A 13,643-nucleotide genomic window follows, 5' to 3' on the forward strand; every position below is an offset into this window, starting at 1 on the left:
AAATTCAATGATATGTTTTATAATCTTATAGATGGGGCGTTTTCCCAAGGGACGATTGATAATAACATATGGGAATATACAAGATTACGCTTTCCTCGTATACCTACTTTCTATTGCCTTCCAAAGGTACATAAGGATTTAAAAAATCCCCCTGGTCGCCCAATCATTTCAGGCAACAGTGCAATTACCGAAAACCTAAGTAAGTTCATTGATGACCATCTAAGACCCTTTGTTACCAATCTCCCATCCTATATCAAATACACAATTCACCTTTTACAAAATCTTGATGGACTATGTCTTCCGCCTGGCTCTCTTCTAGTGGCAATGGATGTAGAAGCCTTATATAGTTCCATCCCTCACAATCTTGGTCTTTCTGCTGTTAAACATTTTATCTCTCAATCTCATAAAGATGATCATAAATTCAATGCATTTGAGTACATTTTAACACATAATGTTTTTTCGTTCGATGGTTCCCACTACCTCCAGGTTACAGGGTGTGGCGATGGGGACATGTTGTGCCCCATCGTACGCCAATCTGTGCCTGGGGGACTGGGAACGTTCTCTATTACTCTGCGATGATCTGAGCCTTTTCACCACACATCGATGATATTTTGATGATATGGGATGGCACACCGGAGATTTTGCACACTTTTGTTACCGTCCTGCATGCGCCAAGTTCACATCATAATGTCAATCCCCTACAGCCAATATTTACGGCTAAGAAGAAATTGTTCTACCAATGAGGAATTTTGTCATGAGGCAGACTTACTTAGAAATAGACTATTAGAGCGAGGTTATTCTCCAACATGTTTGAAAAAGGCTTTCTGCCGTGCTCGTGGCCAATCATGGCAAGATCTACTGTTTTCCCATAAAAAACGTAAAACAGGTACACCAATCATTCGCCTAATTACTACATATAACAAACAACAGAAGGCTGTTAGAAAAATAATCGAGAAGCATTGTCATTTATTACAGATTGACCCCATTTTGAATGTACACAAACCGAACAGTCCCGCTATTACATATAGAAGAACTCGTTCTTTAAATCAACTTGTTAAGAGTGAATATGTGGGTACTTTTAGGCAGGGCTTTTTTTCTCAAACAATAGGTGCTGGAACTTAACCACGGCCTCACAAAACCCCTCCCTCTACACACACCCTCCAAATCACATCAAATAGTGGGTGTGTTCAGTCAAATTTCACGAAAACAGTAGGAGGGTCTTATAGGGGCATTAAATACCAGGATTGCATTACATACAGAGTGCAGAGCTGTCACTTGTAAACACAGAAACCAGACTTCTGTGTTTACAAGTGATTGTGGTGAGCAGGCACCAAAGGGTCTGAGCCAGAGGTGGTGGAACTGAGTTCCACCAAGTTCCCCCTGAAAAAAAGCCCTGCTTTTAGGTCTGATCCTTGCAAAAGACTAGGTACCTTCACCTGCAGGGGCTGCTCATTTTGTAGATATATGAATACACAAACCAATATTTCTTTACCCAATGGAAAACCTTATAAACCAAAGCATTTTTCAAACTGCAAAACTGCAGGGGTTATTTATCTGTTAACATGCCAATGTCAAAGTTTTTACGTAGGGAAAACTAAACTCGAATTTTGGAGAAGGGCTGCTAGACACATAAGTAGTATGTCTAATGCTAACCCTGACCTTCCTTTAGGATGTCATGTCAGAGACTGCCATCAAGGCCGACCTCCCCGTATACTTTTCACCATCCTAGATTGGGTGCATCCTGATAACAGAGGTGGCGATTGGAACAAGCTCCTGCTCCAACCTGAAGTGCGTTGGATTGTTGAGCTAAACGCCACCTCGTTTCCAGGCCTCAATACACAATTGAGCTATAGTCCTTTTCTAGAAGGTTTTTCCTCAGGAGGGTGCGAGAAAGAATAAACTTACTTAGTGATATGTTCTCTTTCAAAGTTGGTACTCAATAAAGTCCTTTTCTGTTCTTGTCATGTGATATGCGCTATTATTTGCATATGATATTTGGAATCACTAATCTTGTTATTCTTTTGTACTTCTAGTTAGCCTGTTCCCCCTCTTTGGTCATCGCATGTAAGTCGAGTGTGCATGCATCATGGTGTTTTTTATGTGTATACCTAAAATTTTAATTTTTTAATTTTTATTATTTATTTTTTATTTCATGGTAACCACGGTCGACAATATCCAGTTTTTTTTCCCTGACTCTTTGCAGAGTTAGGACAAACAACAATAACTTTCATCGATCCTCCTCCTCTAGCTTCTTGACCTGTCAGCTCCCCACCAAGCGCATGGAGGCCCGTTACCCTATTACCTAGGGGCGAGCTTCTGTTTTGTGGGGTATGGCGGATGATTTGGGTTGGCCCCAGCACTGTTTGGTGCCCTCCCATCTCTCCATGCCTTTACCCTCTGCTTGCGCTGTTGAGCTTGTGTTGCAAGACGCCCCCCAAGCCCCCTACTTTTTAGTCGAGTGTTCTGGGGTTGCACCGTGCAATCCTTGCTTTGAGGTTCCCCTTGTGTGTCCTCCGTGAACATTTTGTAAACCCCTTTCAGCAATTGTCTCCATTATCTTTATTCTTATTTTCCATCCGGTTTGAAGAGATTACTTTGCCAATCTTTCTGTACCATCTTTGTGTCCCAATCCTATTAAGACCGCTCTGGTCTTTTTGTATTTAAATCTAGACAATCTTTTTTTGTCATGTGATCGCGGTGGACACGTGACGCGGTGTCATCACGCCCGTGATGTGACCAGCTCGATGACGCGGTACGTAGTTGTTTTTCAAGCTGCACATGCGCTGGCTTACCTATATGATCCCGGATGGCGCATCTGCTCCATGCGGTTGCTACCTTCCGGGATTGTGTGTGAGACAAACGCCGCCATCTCTTAACTAAGGTACAGTCTACTACTTATACAATTACACTACTATATAATTTGTCCTTGTTTCTCCTTTCTCTTATGAGAAGTGGCAAAAAGTTTTATATTCTGTGTCTATATGAGGGCATTGCTTGATGCATGTAATATGTTGCATGCTCTTACTATGGAAAACATAAGGTATATATTTTTTCATTTTTTGTTGTTTGTAGGACTGTTTTTCCTCAAGTGTAGCTATACATTAGCTTACACTTCTCCCCTTTTTGTTGAGAGGACTCACTTTATTTTCGGGGACCCTTGCGTGGGATCTCCCAGGTCTCGAGGACTTATGTTTTCTTTTTGGATAACCACCTTCCCCGCCTGGATTTATTGTCTTCACACCTATTTGGTACCATCCTTAGCCATCTAAGTTTAATATTTCATGAAAACAGCATTGGTATGTACATTTTTTAGCCATGATGTTCTCCATATTCGACATTGTCCTTTTTCCTTCTTTAAGTCTAGATTTGATCTGTTTTTCTGTTCCAGAGCATTTCCAACCATTGTCTTCCTCATGCCCCCGAAGAAGGGATTTACTTCAAACATCCCGAAACGCGTCAGGTTACAGGAGAAGTGCTGTGTCGTCTTGCTCACATGCTACACATGAATGTTGTATACTACTTTGTACATCACTGTCATGTTTGTTTATGACAGTTTATTTATGTTTATGTTTTCTAAAACATTTGTATTTTTTTAAAAAGTTCGCCCTTAAAGTCCCTTTTTGTACCGGCGGGTACTCACCTTTATATACAATATAGTGGGATGATGGCAACAACAAATGGAGTTTTATCCCCATAATGGTTCTCCTTTAAGAATATATATTTTGTCATGAGAGCTACCTAGATCAAAGACGGTCCCGAAACCAGGAACAGATTTATTACAGGCTTATGAACATAATACTTCTGGTGAGTCTAATACCTAAGGGAGAGGTCTCACGAGGTGTGGTGACGGGACCCGAGGATTGTTTTTGGACACTGGTCTAATGCCCTGTACACACGGTTGGACTTTCCGATGGAATATGTGCGATCGGAGCTTGTTGTCGGAAATTCCGACCGTGTGTGGGCTCCATCGGACTTTTTCCATCGGAATTTCCGACACACAAAGTTTGAGAGCAGGCTATAAAATTTTCCGACAACAAAATCCGTTTGCGTAAATTCCGACCGTGTGTGGACAATTCAGACGCACAAAGTGCCACGCATGCTCAGAATAAATTAAGAGATGAAAGCTATTGGCTACTGCCCTGTTTATAGTCCCGACGTACGTCTATTTTTTATACGTCACCGCGTTCAGAACGATCGGATTTTCCAACAACTTTGTGCAACCCGTGTGCATGCAAAACAAGTTTGAGCCAACATCCGTCGGAATAAATCCATGGATTTTGCTGTCAGAATGTCCGATCAATGTCCGATCATGTGTACAGGGCATTAGAATGGTGTTTCCTTGGATTTTAATCTGTTTGGACTTTTATTGGTGTTTAACACAATTATTGGAGACACACTGGGTGTTTTTTCCAGGAAGCGCTGCTAATGCTATATGTATTTAATCACCACTGGGGTTTTTATTTTTTGGCAAACAGATGAAAAAAGACTGTGGCGTCAGAGGGGGTGGGGTCACCCGTTTACGTCACTGGATAGCCCCGCCCTCAGCTATGTAAGAACTGTCACCCAGAAGAAGCGTCACACGGCAGGAGCCTCCCATGTAGGCGGAACAGTTGTGGCTTTTTCTTTTTTGGTCTGTCGGGCAGTGTGAATTTACATTGCTGGACATTTTTATTTTTTTATTTTTTAATAAAGGACTTGTCCCAAGCTGTCTCTTGTCTTTTTTACCATATATGACCATTACCAATTCACATAGGGGGGGCGGGATCTGGGGGTCCCCTTGTTAAAGGGGGCTTCCAGATTCCGATAAGCCCCCCCGCCCACAGACCCCCACAACCACCGGGCAGCCACCGGTTGTTGGGGATGAGGCCCTTGTCCCCATCAACATGGGGACAAGGTGCTTTGGGGTCAGACCCCAAAGCACCCTCCCCATGTTGAGGGCATGTGGCCTGGTACAGTTCAGGAGAGCAGGGATGCTCTCTCGTCCCCCTCTCTTTTCCTGCATCCTGCCAGGTTGTGTGCTTGGATAAGGGTCTGGTATGGATTTTGAGGATTTGCATCATTTAATTTACAGAATATGCCCACAACGTTGAAGATGTTTTTTTTTTTTAATTGTGAAGCAAACAACAAATAGGACAAAGTAACAGAAAAAGTTGTGCATAACTATTCACCCCCCTAAAGTCAGGGCTTTGTAGAGCCACCTTTTGCAGCTATCACAGCTCCAAGTCACTTTGGATAAGTCTCTATGAGCTTGACACATCTTACCACTGGGATTTTTGCCCATTCCTCCTTGCAAAACTGCTCCAGCTCCTTCAAGTTGGATGGTTTGCGCTTCTGAACAGCAATCTTTAAGTCTGACCACAGATTTTTTATTGGATTGAGGTCTGGGCTTTGACTAGGCCATTCCAACACATTTACATGTTTCCCCTTAAATCATTCAAGTGTTGATTTAGCAGTGTGTTTGGAGTCATTGTCCTGCTGGAAGGTGAACCTCTGTCCTAGCCTCAAATCACACACAGAGTGGTACAGGTTTTGCTCAAGAATATCCCTGTATTTAGCACCATCCATCTTTCCCTCAACTCTGACCAGTTTCCCAGTCCCGGCTGCTGAAAAACATCCTCACAGCATGATTCTGCCACCACCATGTTTCACTGTGGGGATGTTGTTCTTTGGGTGATGTGATGTGTTGGGTTTGCGCCAGACATAGCATTTTCTTTGATGGCCAAAAAGTTCAATTTTAGTCTCATCAGACCAGAGCACCTTCCTCCATACATTTTGGGAGTCTTCCACATGCCTTTTCGCAAACTCAAAACGTGCCATTTTGTTTTTTGCTGAAAGTAATGTCTTTCTTCTGGCCACTCTGCCATAAAGCCCAACTCTATGGAGCGTACGGCTTATTGTCGTCCTTTGTACAGATACTCCAGTCTGTGCTGTGGAACTCTGCAGCTCCTCCAGGTTTACCTTAGGTCTCTTTGCTGCCTCTCTGATTAATTGCCCGGTCCGTGAGTTTTGGTGTGCGGCTGTCTCTTGGCAGGTTTGCTGTTGTGCCATGTTCTTTTCATTTGGTTATAATAGATTTGATGGTGCTCCTAGGGATCATCAAAGATTTGGATATTTTTTTATAACCTAACCCTGACTTGTACTTCTCAACAACATTGTCCCTTACTTGTTTGGAGACTTCCTTGGTCTTCATGGCAGTGTTTGGTTAGTGGTGCCTCTTGCTTAGGTGTTGCAGCCTCTGGGGCCTTTCACAAAGGTGTGTATATGTAATGACAGATCATGTGACACTTAGATTGTACACAGGTGGACATCATTTCACTAATTATGTGACTTCTGAAGGTAATTGATTGCACCAGAGCTTTTTATATGCTGCATAACAAAGGGGGTGAATACGGGGGGGGGGGGGGGGGGGGTGCCGGGCTAGCATATATACAGGTGTGTGGGGGGCTGACATATATACAGGTGTGAGGGGGGCTGACATATATACAGGTGTGTGTGTGGGGGGAGCTAGCATATATACAGGTGTGTGGGGGGCTGACATACATACAGGTGTGTGGGAGGGGGCTGACATATATGTAGGTGTGTGGGGGGGGGTGGCATATATACAGTAGTGAGAGGGGCTGACAAATATACAGGTGTGAGGGGGGCTGACATATATACAGGTGTGTGTGTGGGGGGCTGACATATATACAGGTGTGTGTGTGGGGGGCTGACATATATACAGGTGTGTGTGGGGAGGGGTGACATATATACAGGTGTGTGTGGGGAGGGGTGACATATATACAGGTGTGTGTGGGGGGCTGACATATATACAGGTGTGTGTGTGGAGGGGTGACATATATACAGGTGTGAGGGGGGCTGACATATATACAGGTGTGAGGGGGGCTGTATATACAGGTGTGTGTGGGGGGGCTGACATATATACAGGTGTGTGTGTGGGGGGCTGACATATATACAGGTGTGTGTGTGGGGGGCTGACATATATACAGGTGTGTGTGTGGGGGGCTGACATATATACAGGTGTGTGTGGGGAGGGGTGACATATATACAGGTGTGTGTGGGGGGCTGACATATATACAGGTGTGTGTGTGGAGGGGTGACATATATACAGGTGTGAGGGGGGCTGACATATATACAGGTGTGAGGGGGGCTGTATATACAGGTGTGTGTGGGGGGGCTGACATATATACAGGTGTGAGGGGGGCTCACATATACAGTGGCATAGCGTGGGTTGCCAGCACCCAGGGCAAGGCAAATAATTTGCGCCCCCTAACCTGCGGACTTTTAGCACTCCCCGAGTCCCTTCAAATACAATAGTACTAACCTACCTGATTCCTATACTGACCACTACACTAACCTACTTTATTTTAACACTGACCAACCTGATTCCTTTACTGACATTACACACTACACTGACCACTATACTATACTGTCCACTACACTGACCACTACACTGTCCACTACACTGACCATTACACTACACTGACCACTACACTGTCCACTATACTGTCCACTACACTACACTGTCCACTATACTGTCCACTACACTACACTGACCACTATACTGTCCACTACACTGACCGCTATACTTATACTGTCCACTACACAGACCACTATATTGTCCACTACGGTGACCACTATACTGTCCAATTTACTGACCACTACACTGAGAACTACACTGTCCACTACACTACACTATACTGGCGACTATACTACACTGAGAACTACACTACAGTGACCATTATACTGACCACTATACTACACTGACCACTACACTATACTCTTCACTATACTGACCACTTTACTGTCCACTACACTATACTGTCCACTATACTGACCACTACACTGTCCACTACACTACACTGACCACTACACTACACTGTCCACTACAGTGACTACTATACTATACTGTCCACCATACTACACTGACCACTATACTACACTGTACACTACACTGAGAACTACACTGCACTGACCACTATACTGTCCACTACACTATACTGACCACTATACTACACTGTCCACTACACTGAGAACTACACTGCACTGACCACTATACTGTCCACTACACTATACTGACCACTATACTACACTGTCCACTACACTGACTACTATATTGTCCACTATACTACACTGACCAATATACTGTCCACTACACTACACTGACTACTATACTATACTGTCCACTACACTACAATGACCAATATACTGTCCACTACACTGACCACTATACTACACTGAGAACTACACTGACCACTATACTGACCACTACACTACACTGTCCACTACACTGACTACTATACTACACTGACCACTATACTACACTGACCACTACACTGACCACTACACTGACTACTATACTGTCCACTATACTACAGTGACCACTACACTGTCCACTACACTACACTGACCACTATACTACACTGACCACTACACTGACTACTATACTGACCACTACACTACACTGACCACTATACTACACTGTCCACTACACTGATCACTATACTACACTGTCCACTACTCTACACTGACCACTATACTACACTAACCACTATACTACACTGACCACTATACTACACTGAGAACTACACTGACCACTATACTGTCCACTACACTGACTATTATACTATACTGTCCACTACACTACACTGACCACTATACTACACTGTCCACTACTCTACACTGTCCACTATACTACACTGACCACTATACTACACTGAGAACTACACTGACCACTATACTGTCCACTACACTATACTGACCACTACACTACACTGTCCACTACAATGACTACTATACTACACTGTCCACTACACTACACTGACCACTATACTACACTGACCACTACACTGACTACTATACTGTCCACTATACTTCACTGACCACTACACTGTCCACTACACTACACTGACCACTATACTACACTGTCCACTACACTGACCACTATACTACACTGTCCACTACACTGACCACTATACTACACTGACCACTACACTTTCCACTACACTGACTACTATACTATACTGTCCACTACACTAACCACTATACTACACTGTCCACTACTCTACACTGACCACTATACTACACTGACCACTATACTGACCACTATACTACACTGACCACTATACTACACTGTCAACTATATTACACTATACACTACACTACACTGATCACTATACTACACTGACCACTATACTACACTGACCACTATACTACAATGACCACTACACTACACTGTACACTATACTGTCCCGCCTACAGTTTTCCTACACTGACACTACATATACGGCGGCTCTCTCTTCTCCCCCCCCCTTTATCCATTCCTTACCTTCTTGTCCTGCATCGGTCCGAAGGATAGGAGGAGGCGAAGACAGCGGCCCCAGCGGCTCACACTTTCCACCGTGTTGTTTCCCGGCACACTGTGATTGGGCGTATGGGAGTCATGTGTGGAGGCGGGACTCCAGGAGTAACTGTGATCGCGGATAGGCCAGCCCCACGCCGCACATGACCCCCATACGCCCAATCACAGGGCGCCAAACAATTAACATAGTGGCCGGAGCGCGGGGGGACACAGGAGATTAAAATTAGGAGGTGGCACGAAATTGCGCCCCCCTAAATGTCGCGCCCGGGGCCACGGCACCCCCAGCACCCCCCACGCTACGCCACTGGACATATATACAGGTGTGAGGGGGCTGACATATATACAGGTGTGTGGGGGGGTAGTATATACAGGTGTGTGGGGGGGTAGTATATACAGGTGTGTGGTGGGGCTGCCATACATACGGGTGTGTGGGGGGCTGACATACATACAGGTGTGTGGGGGGGTGTCATATATACAGGTGAGTGGGGGGTGTCATATATACAGGTGTGAGGGGGGCTGACAAATATACAGGTGTGAGGGGGGCTGACATATATACAGGTGTGTGTGGGGGGGGCTGGCATATATACAGGTGTTTGTGGGGGGCTGACATATATACAGGTGTGAGGAAGGCTGACATATATACAGGTATGTGTGTGGGGGGGTAGTATATACAGGTGTGTGGGGGGCTGACATACATACGGGTGTGTGGGGGGGGCTGACATACATACGGGTGTGTGGGGGGTGGCTTCTGAAGGTAATTGGTTGCACCAGAGCATACATACGGGTGTGTGGGGGGGCTGACATATATACCGGTGTGTGGAGGGGCTGACATATATACAGGTGTGAAAGGGGCTGACATATATACAGGTGTGAGGGGGGCTGACATATATACAGGTGTGAAAGGGGCTGACATATATACAGGTGTGAGGGGGCTGACATATATACAGGTGTGTGTGGGGGGGGAGCTAGCATATATACAGGTGTGTGGGGGCTGACATACATACAGGTGTGTGGGAGGGGGCTGACATATATGCAGGTGTGTGGGGGGGGGGGTGGCATATATACAGGTGTGAGGGGGGCTGACAAATATACAGGTGTGAGGGGGGCTGACATATATACAGGTGTGAGGGGGCTGACATATATACAGGTGTGTGTGTGTGTGGGGGGGTGGCATATATACAGGTGTGAGGGGGGCTGACATATATACAGGTGTGAGGGGGGCTGACATATATACAGGTGTGTGGGGGGTAGTATATACAGGTGCGTGGGGGGGCTGACATATATATACAGGTGTGTGGGGGGTGGCATATATACAGGTGTGAGGGGGGCTGACATATATACAGGTGTGAGGGGGGCTGACATATATACAGGTGTGTGGGGGGTAGTATATACAGGTGCGTGGGGGGGCTGACATATATATACAGGTGTGTGGGGGGTGGCATATATACAGGTGTGAGGGGGGCTGACATATTCAGGTGTGTGTGTGGGGGGCTGGCATACAGTGGGGACGGAAAGTATTCAGACCACCTTAAATTTTTCACTCTTTGTTATATTGCAGCCATTTGCTAAAATCATTTAAGTTAATTTTTTTTTCCTTATTAATGTACACACAGCACCCCATATTGACAGAAAAACACAGAATTGTTGACATTTTTGCAGATTTATTTAAAAAGAAAAACTGAAATATCACACGGTCCTAAGTATTCAGACCATTTGCTCAGTATTTAGTAGAAGCCCCCTTTTGATCTAATACAGCCATGAGTCTTTTTGGGAAAGATGCAACAAGTTTTTCACACCTGGATTTGGGGATCCTCTGCCATTCCTCCTCGCAGATCCTCTCCAGTTCTGTCAGGTTGGATGGTAAACGTTGGTGGACAGCCATTTTTAGGTCTCTCCAGAGATGCTCAATTGGGTTTAAGTCAGGGCTCTGGCTGGGCCATTCAAGAACAGTCACGGAGTTGTTGCGAAGCCACTCCTTCGTTATTTTAGCTGTGTGCTTAGGGTCATTGTCTTGTTGGAAGGTAAACCTTCGGCCCAACAGGTGTGTGGCAGGAGCTGCCAATTAGCCAACAGCTGAGCGTCCAGCTCAGAGAAGGAAGGGCTGAGCCCAGCCCTGACAGGCACGTTCTGTCTGACTTGCTGCAGCTTCAATTGCACACTGTGAGAAACTGTACAACTGTGCAAGACTGAAGGCCTTTGAGCTTGAGTGGGTGGATCTCCTATTGTATTTCCGGAGTCACGCTCCATACAGAGAAGCTCCATTATCAGCTGGATATCCCTGATTTGGGTCTGCACACAAGCTTTTATTACTTGCTTTGTGGTAAGCGCAAATTCTATGTGGTGGAAGATCACTGTGAGCGGTGTTTTAATACAGTCTTCATATCTAAGTCTTCTCCGCAGAGCATAGAGGGGCATTTCTCTGGGACTTTTTTCACCTTTCCTAGAGGTTTTCTGATTTTCTCCATTCAAGATCATTTATGAACTCTGATATGCATATTTTGATTCATAGTCCCATTTGCATTGCTTAGTATTTACTTTTTATGGTAATTTGATCACTGCATTTTTTTTTTTTGATTGATTTTTTCTGATGTTGATATTTCATGAGAGGAGTTTTTCAGATTCCACATTTCTTCACTTTATGATATGTATAATTCATTTTCATACATTCACACATTATTTATGGTATAGCACAGTTTTTTCTATATATTTGGTATTTTTTTGTGTGTATCCCACAGCTTAACTGCTGCTTTTCTGGGGGGGGGGGGTTCACATAGTGGTAGTGCAGAATTTTTTCCATTCCTTAAACCTTCGGCCCAGTCTGAGGTCCTGAGCACTCTGGAGAAGGTTTTCGTCCAGGATATCCCTGTACTTGGCCGCATTCATCTTTCCCTCGATTGCAACCAGTCGTCCTGTTCCTGCAGCTGAAAAACACCCCCACAGCATGATGCTGCCACCACCATGCTTCACTGTTGGGACTGTATTGGACAGATGATGAGCAGTGCCTGGTTTTCTCCACACATATCGCTTAGAATTAAAGCCAAAAAGTTCTACCTTGGTCTCATCAGACCAGAGAATCTTATTTCTCACCATCTTGGAGTCCTTCAGGTGTTTTTTAGGGCTTTTAGGTGTCTTGCACTGAGGAGAGGCTTCTGTCGGCCACTCTGTCATAAAGCCCTGACTGGTGGAGGGCTGCAGTGATGGTTGACTTTCTACAACTTTCTCCCATCTCCTGACTGCATCTCTGGAGCTCAGCCACAGTGATCTTTGGGTTCTTCTTTACCTCTCTCACCAAGGCTCTTCTCTTCCGATAGCTCAGTTTGGCCGGACGGCCAGCTCTAGGAAGGGTTCTGGTCAACCCAAACCTATATTTATCCATTTAAGCATTATGGAGGCCACTGTGCTCTTAGGAACCTTAAGTGCAGCAGAAATTTGTTGTAACCTTGGCCAGATCTGTGCCTTGCCACAATTCTGTCTCTGAGCTCTTTAGGCAGTTCCTTTTGACCTCATGATTCTCATTTGCTCTGACATGCACTGTGAGCTGTAAGGTCTTATATAGACAGGTGCGTGGCTTTCCTAGTCAAGTCCCATCAGTATAATCAAACACAGCTGGACTCAAATGAAGGTGTAGAACCATCTCAAGGATGATCAGAAGAAATGGACAGCACCTGAGTTAAATATATGAGTGTCACAGCAAAGGGTCTGAATACTTAGGACCATGTGATATTTCAGTTTTTCTTTTTTAATAAATCTGCAAAAATGTTAACAATTCTGTGTTTTTCTGTCAATATGGGGTGCTGTGTGTACATTAATGAGGAAAAAATTTAACTTAAATGATTTTAGCAAATGGCTGCAATATAACAAAAAGTGAAAAATTTAAGGGGGTCTGAATACTTTCCGTCCCCACTGTATATGCAGGTGTGAGGAAGGCTGACATATACACAGAACTGAGAGGGGCTGAGTGTGTACCAGTGGGGTGGCCGATGTGCGGATTCGGTAGGATGGCCCGTGGGTAAGCCCTGGGGAATGTTGGTGGTCAGGCTCAGGGTGGGGGGTAGGCCTAAAGCTGTGTAAGTGGCCCAAAAATTTCTGATGGCTACCCTGACTGGTTCTCTTATTTACCTACAGGTTTAGCACAATATCCTGTTTAGGGAGGGTCATTTCATATACAAATGCATACATACTTTTAATGCATACTGTTAGTATGAGCTGGGAATTTTCTTTGGTTTTGTTTGACATGTGTTTCCTTTTCATGTGCTCCTTGCTGCAAAGGTAACTTATAGGTGGG

At 44.8% G+C, this 13,643-nt stretch overlaps 1 protein-coding gene across 1 annotated transcript in view; it reads right to left on the reverse strand.

The window, feature by feature from the left end:
* The window catches only part of LOC141139009 (extracellular calcium-sensing receptor-like), a 75,620-nt gene that overhangs the window by 14,052 nt on the left and 47,925 nt on the right, over positions 1–13,643 (reverse strand). The window lies entirely within an intron of this gene.

This window comes from Aquarana catesbeiana, linkage group LG04 (genome assembly GCF_042186555.1).
Source record: "Aquarana catesbeiana isolate 2022-GZ linkage group LG04, ASM4218655v1, whole genome shotgun sequence".
In the NCBI taxonomy this organism is placed as follows: domain Eukaryota; kingdom Metazoa; phylum Chordata; class Amphibia; order Anura; family Ranidae; genus Aquarana; species Aquarana catesbeiana.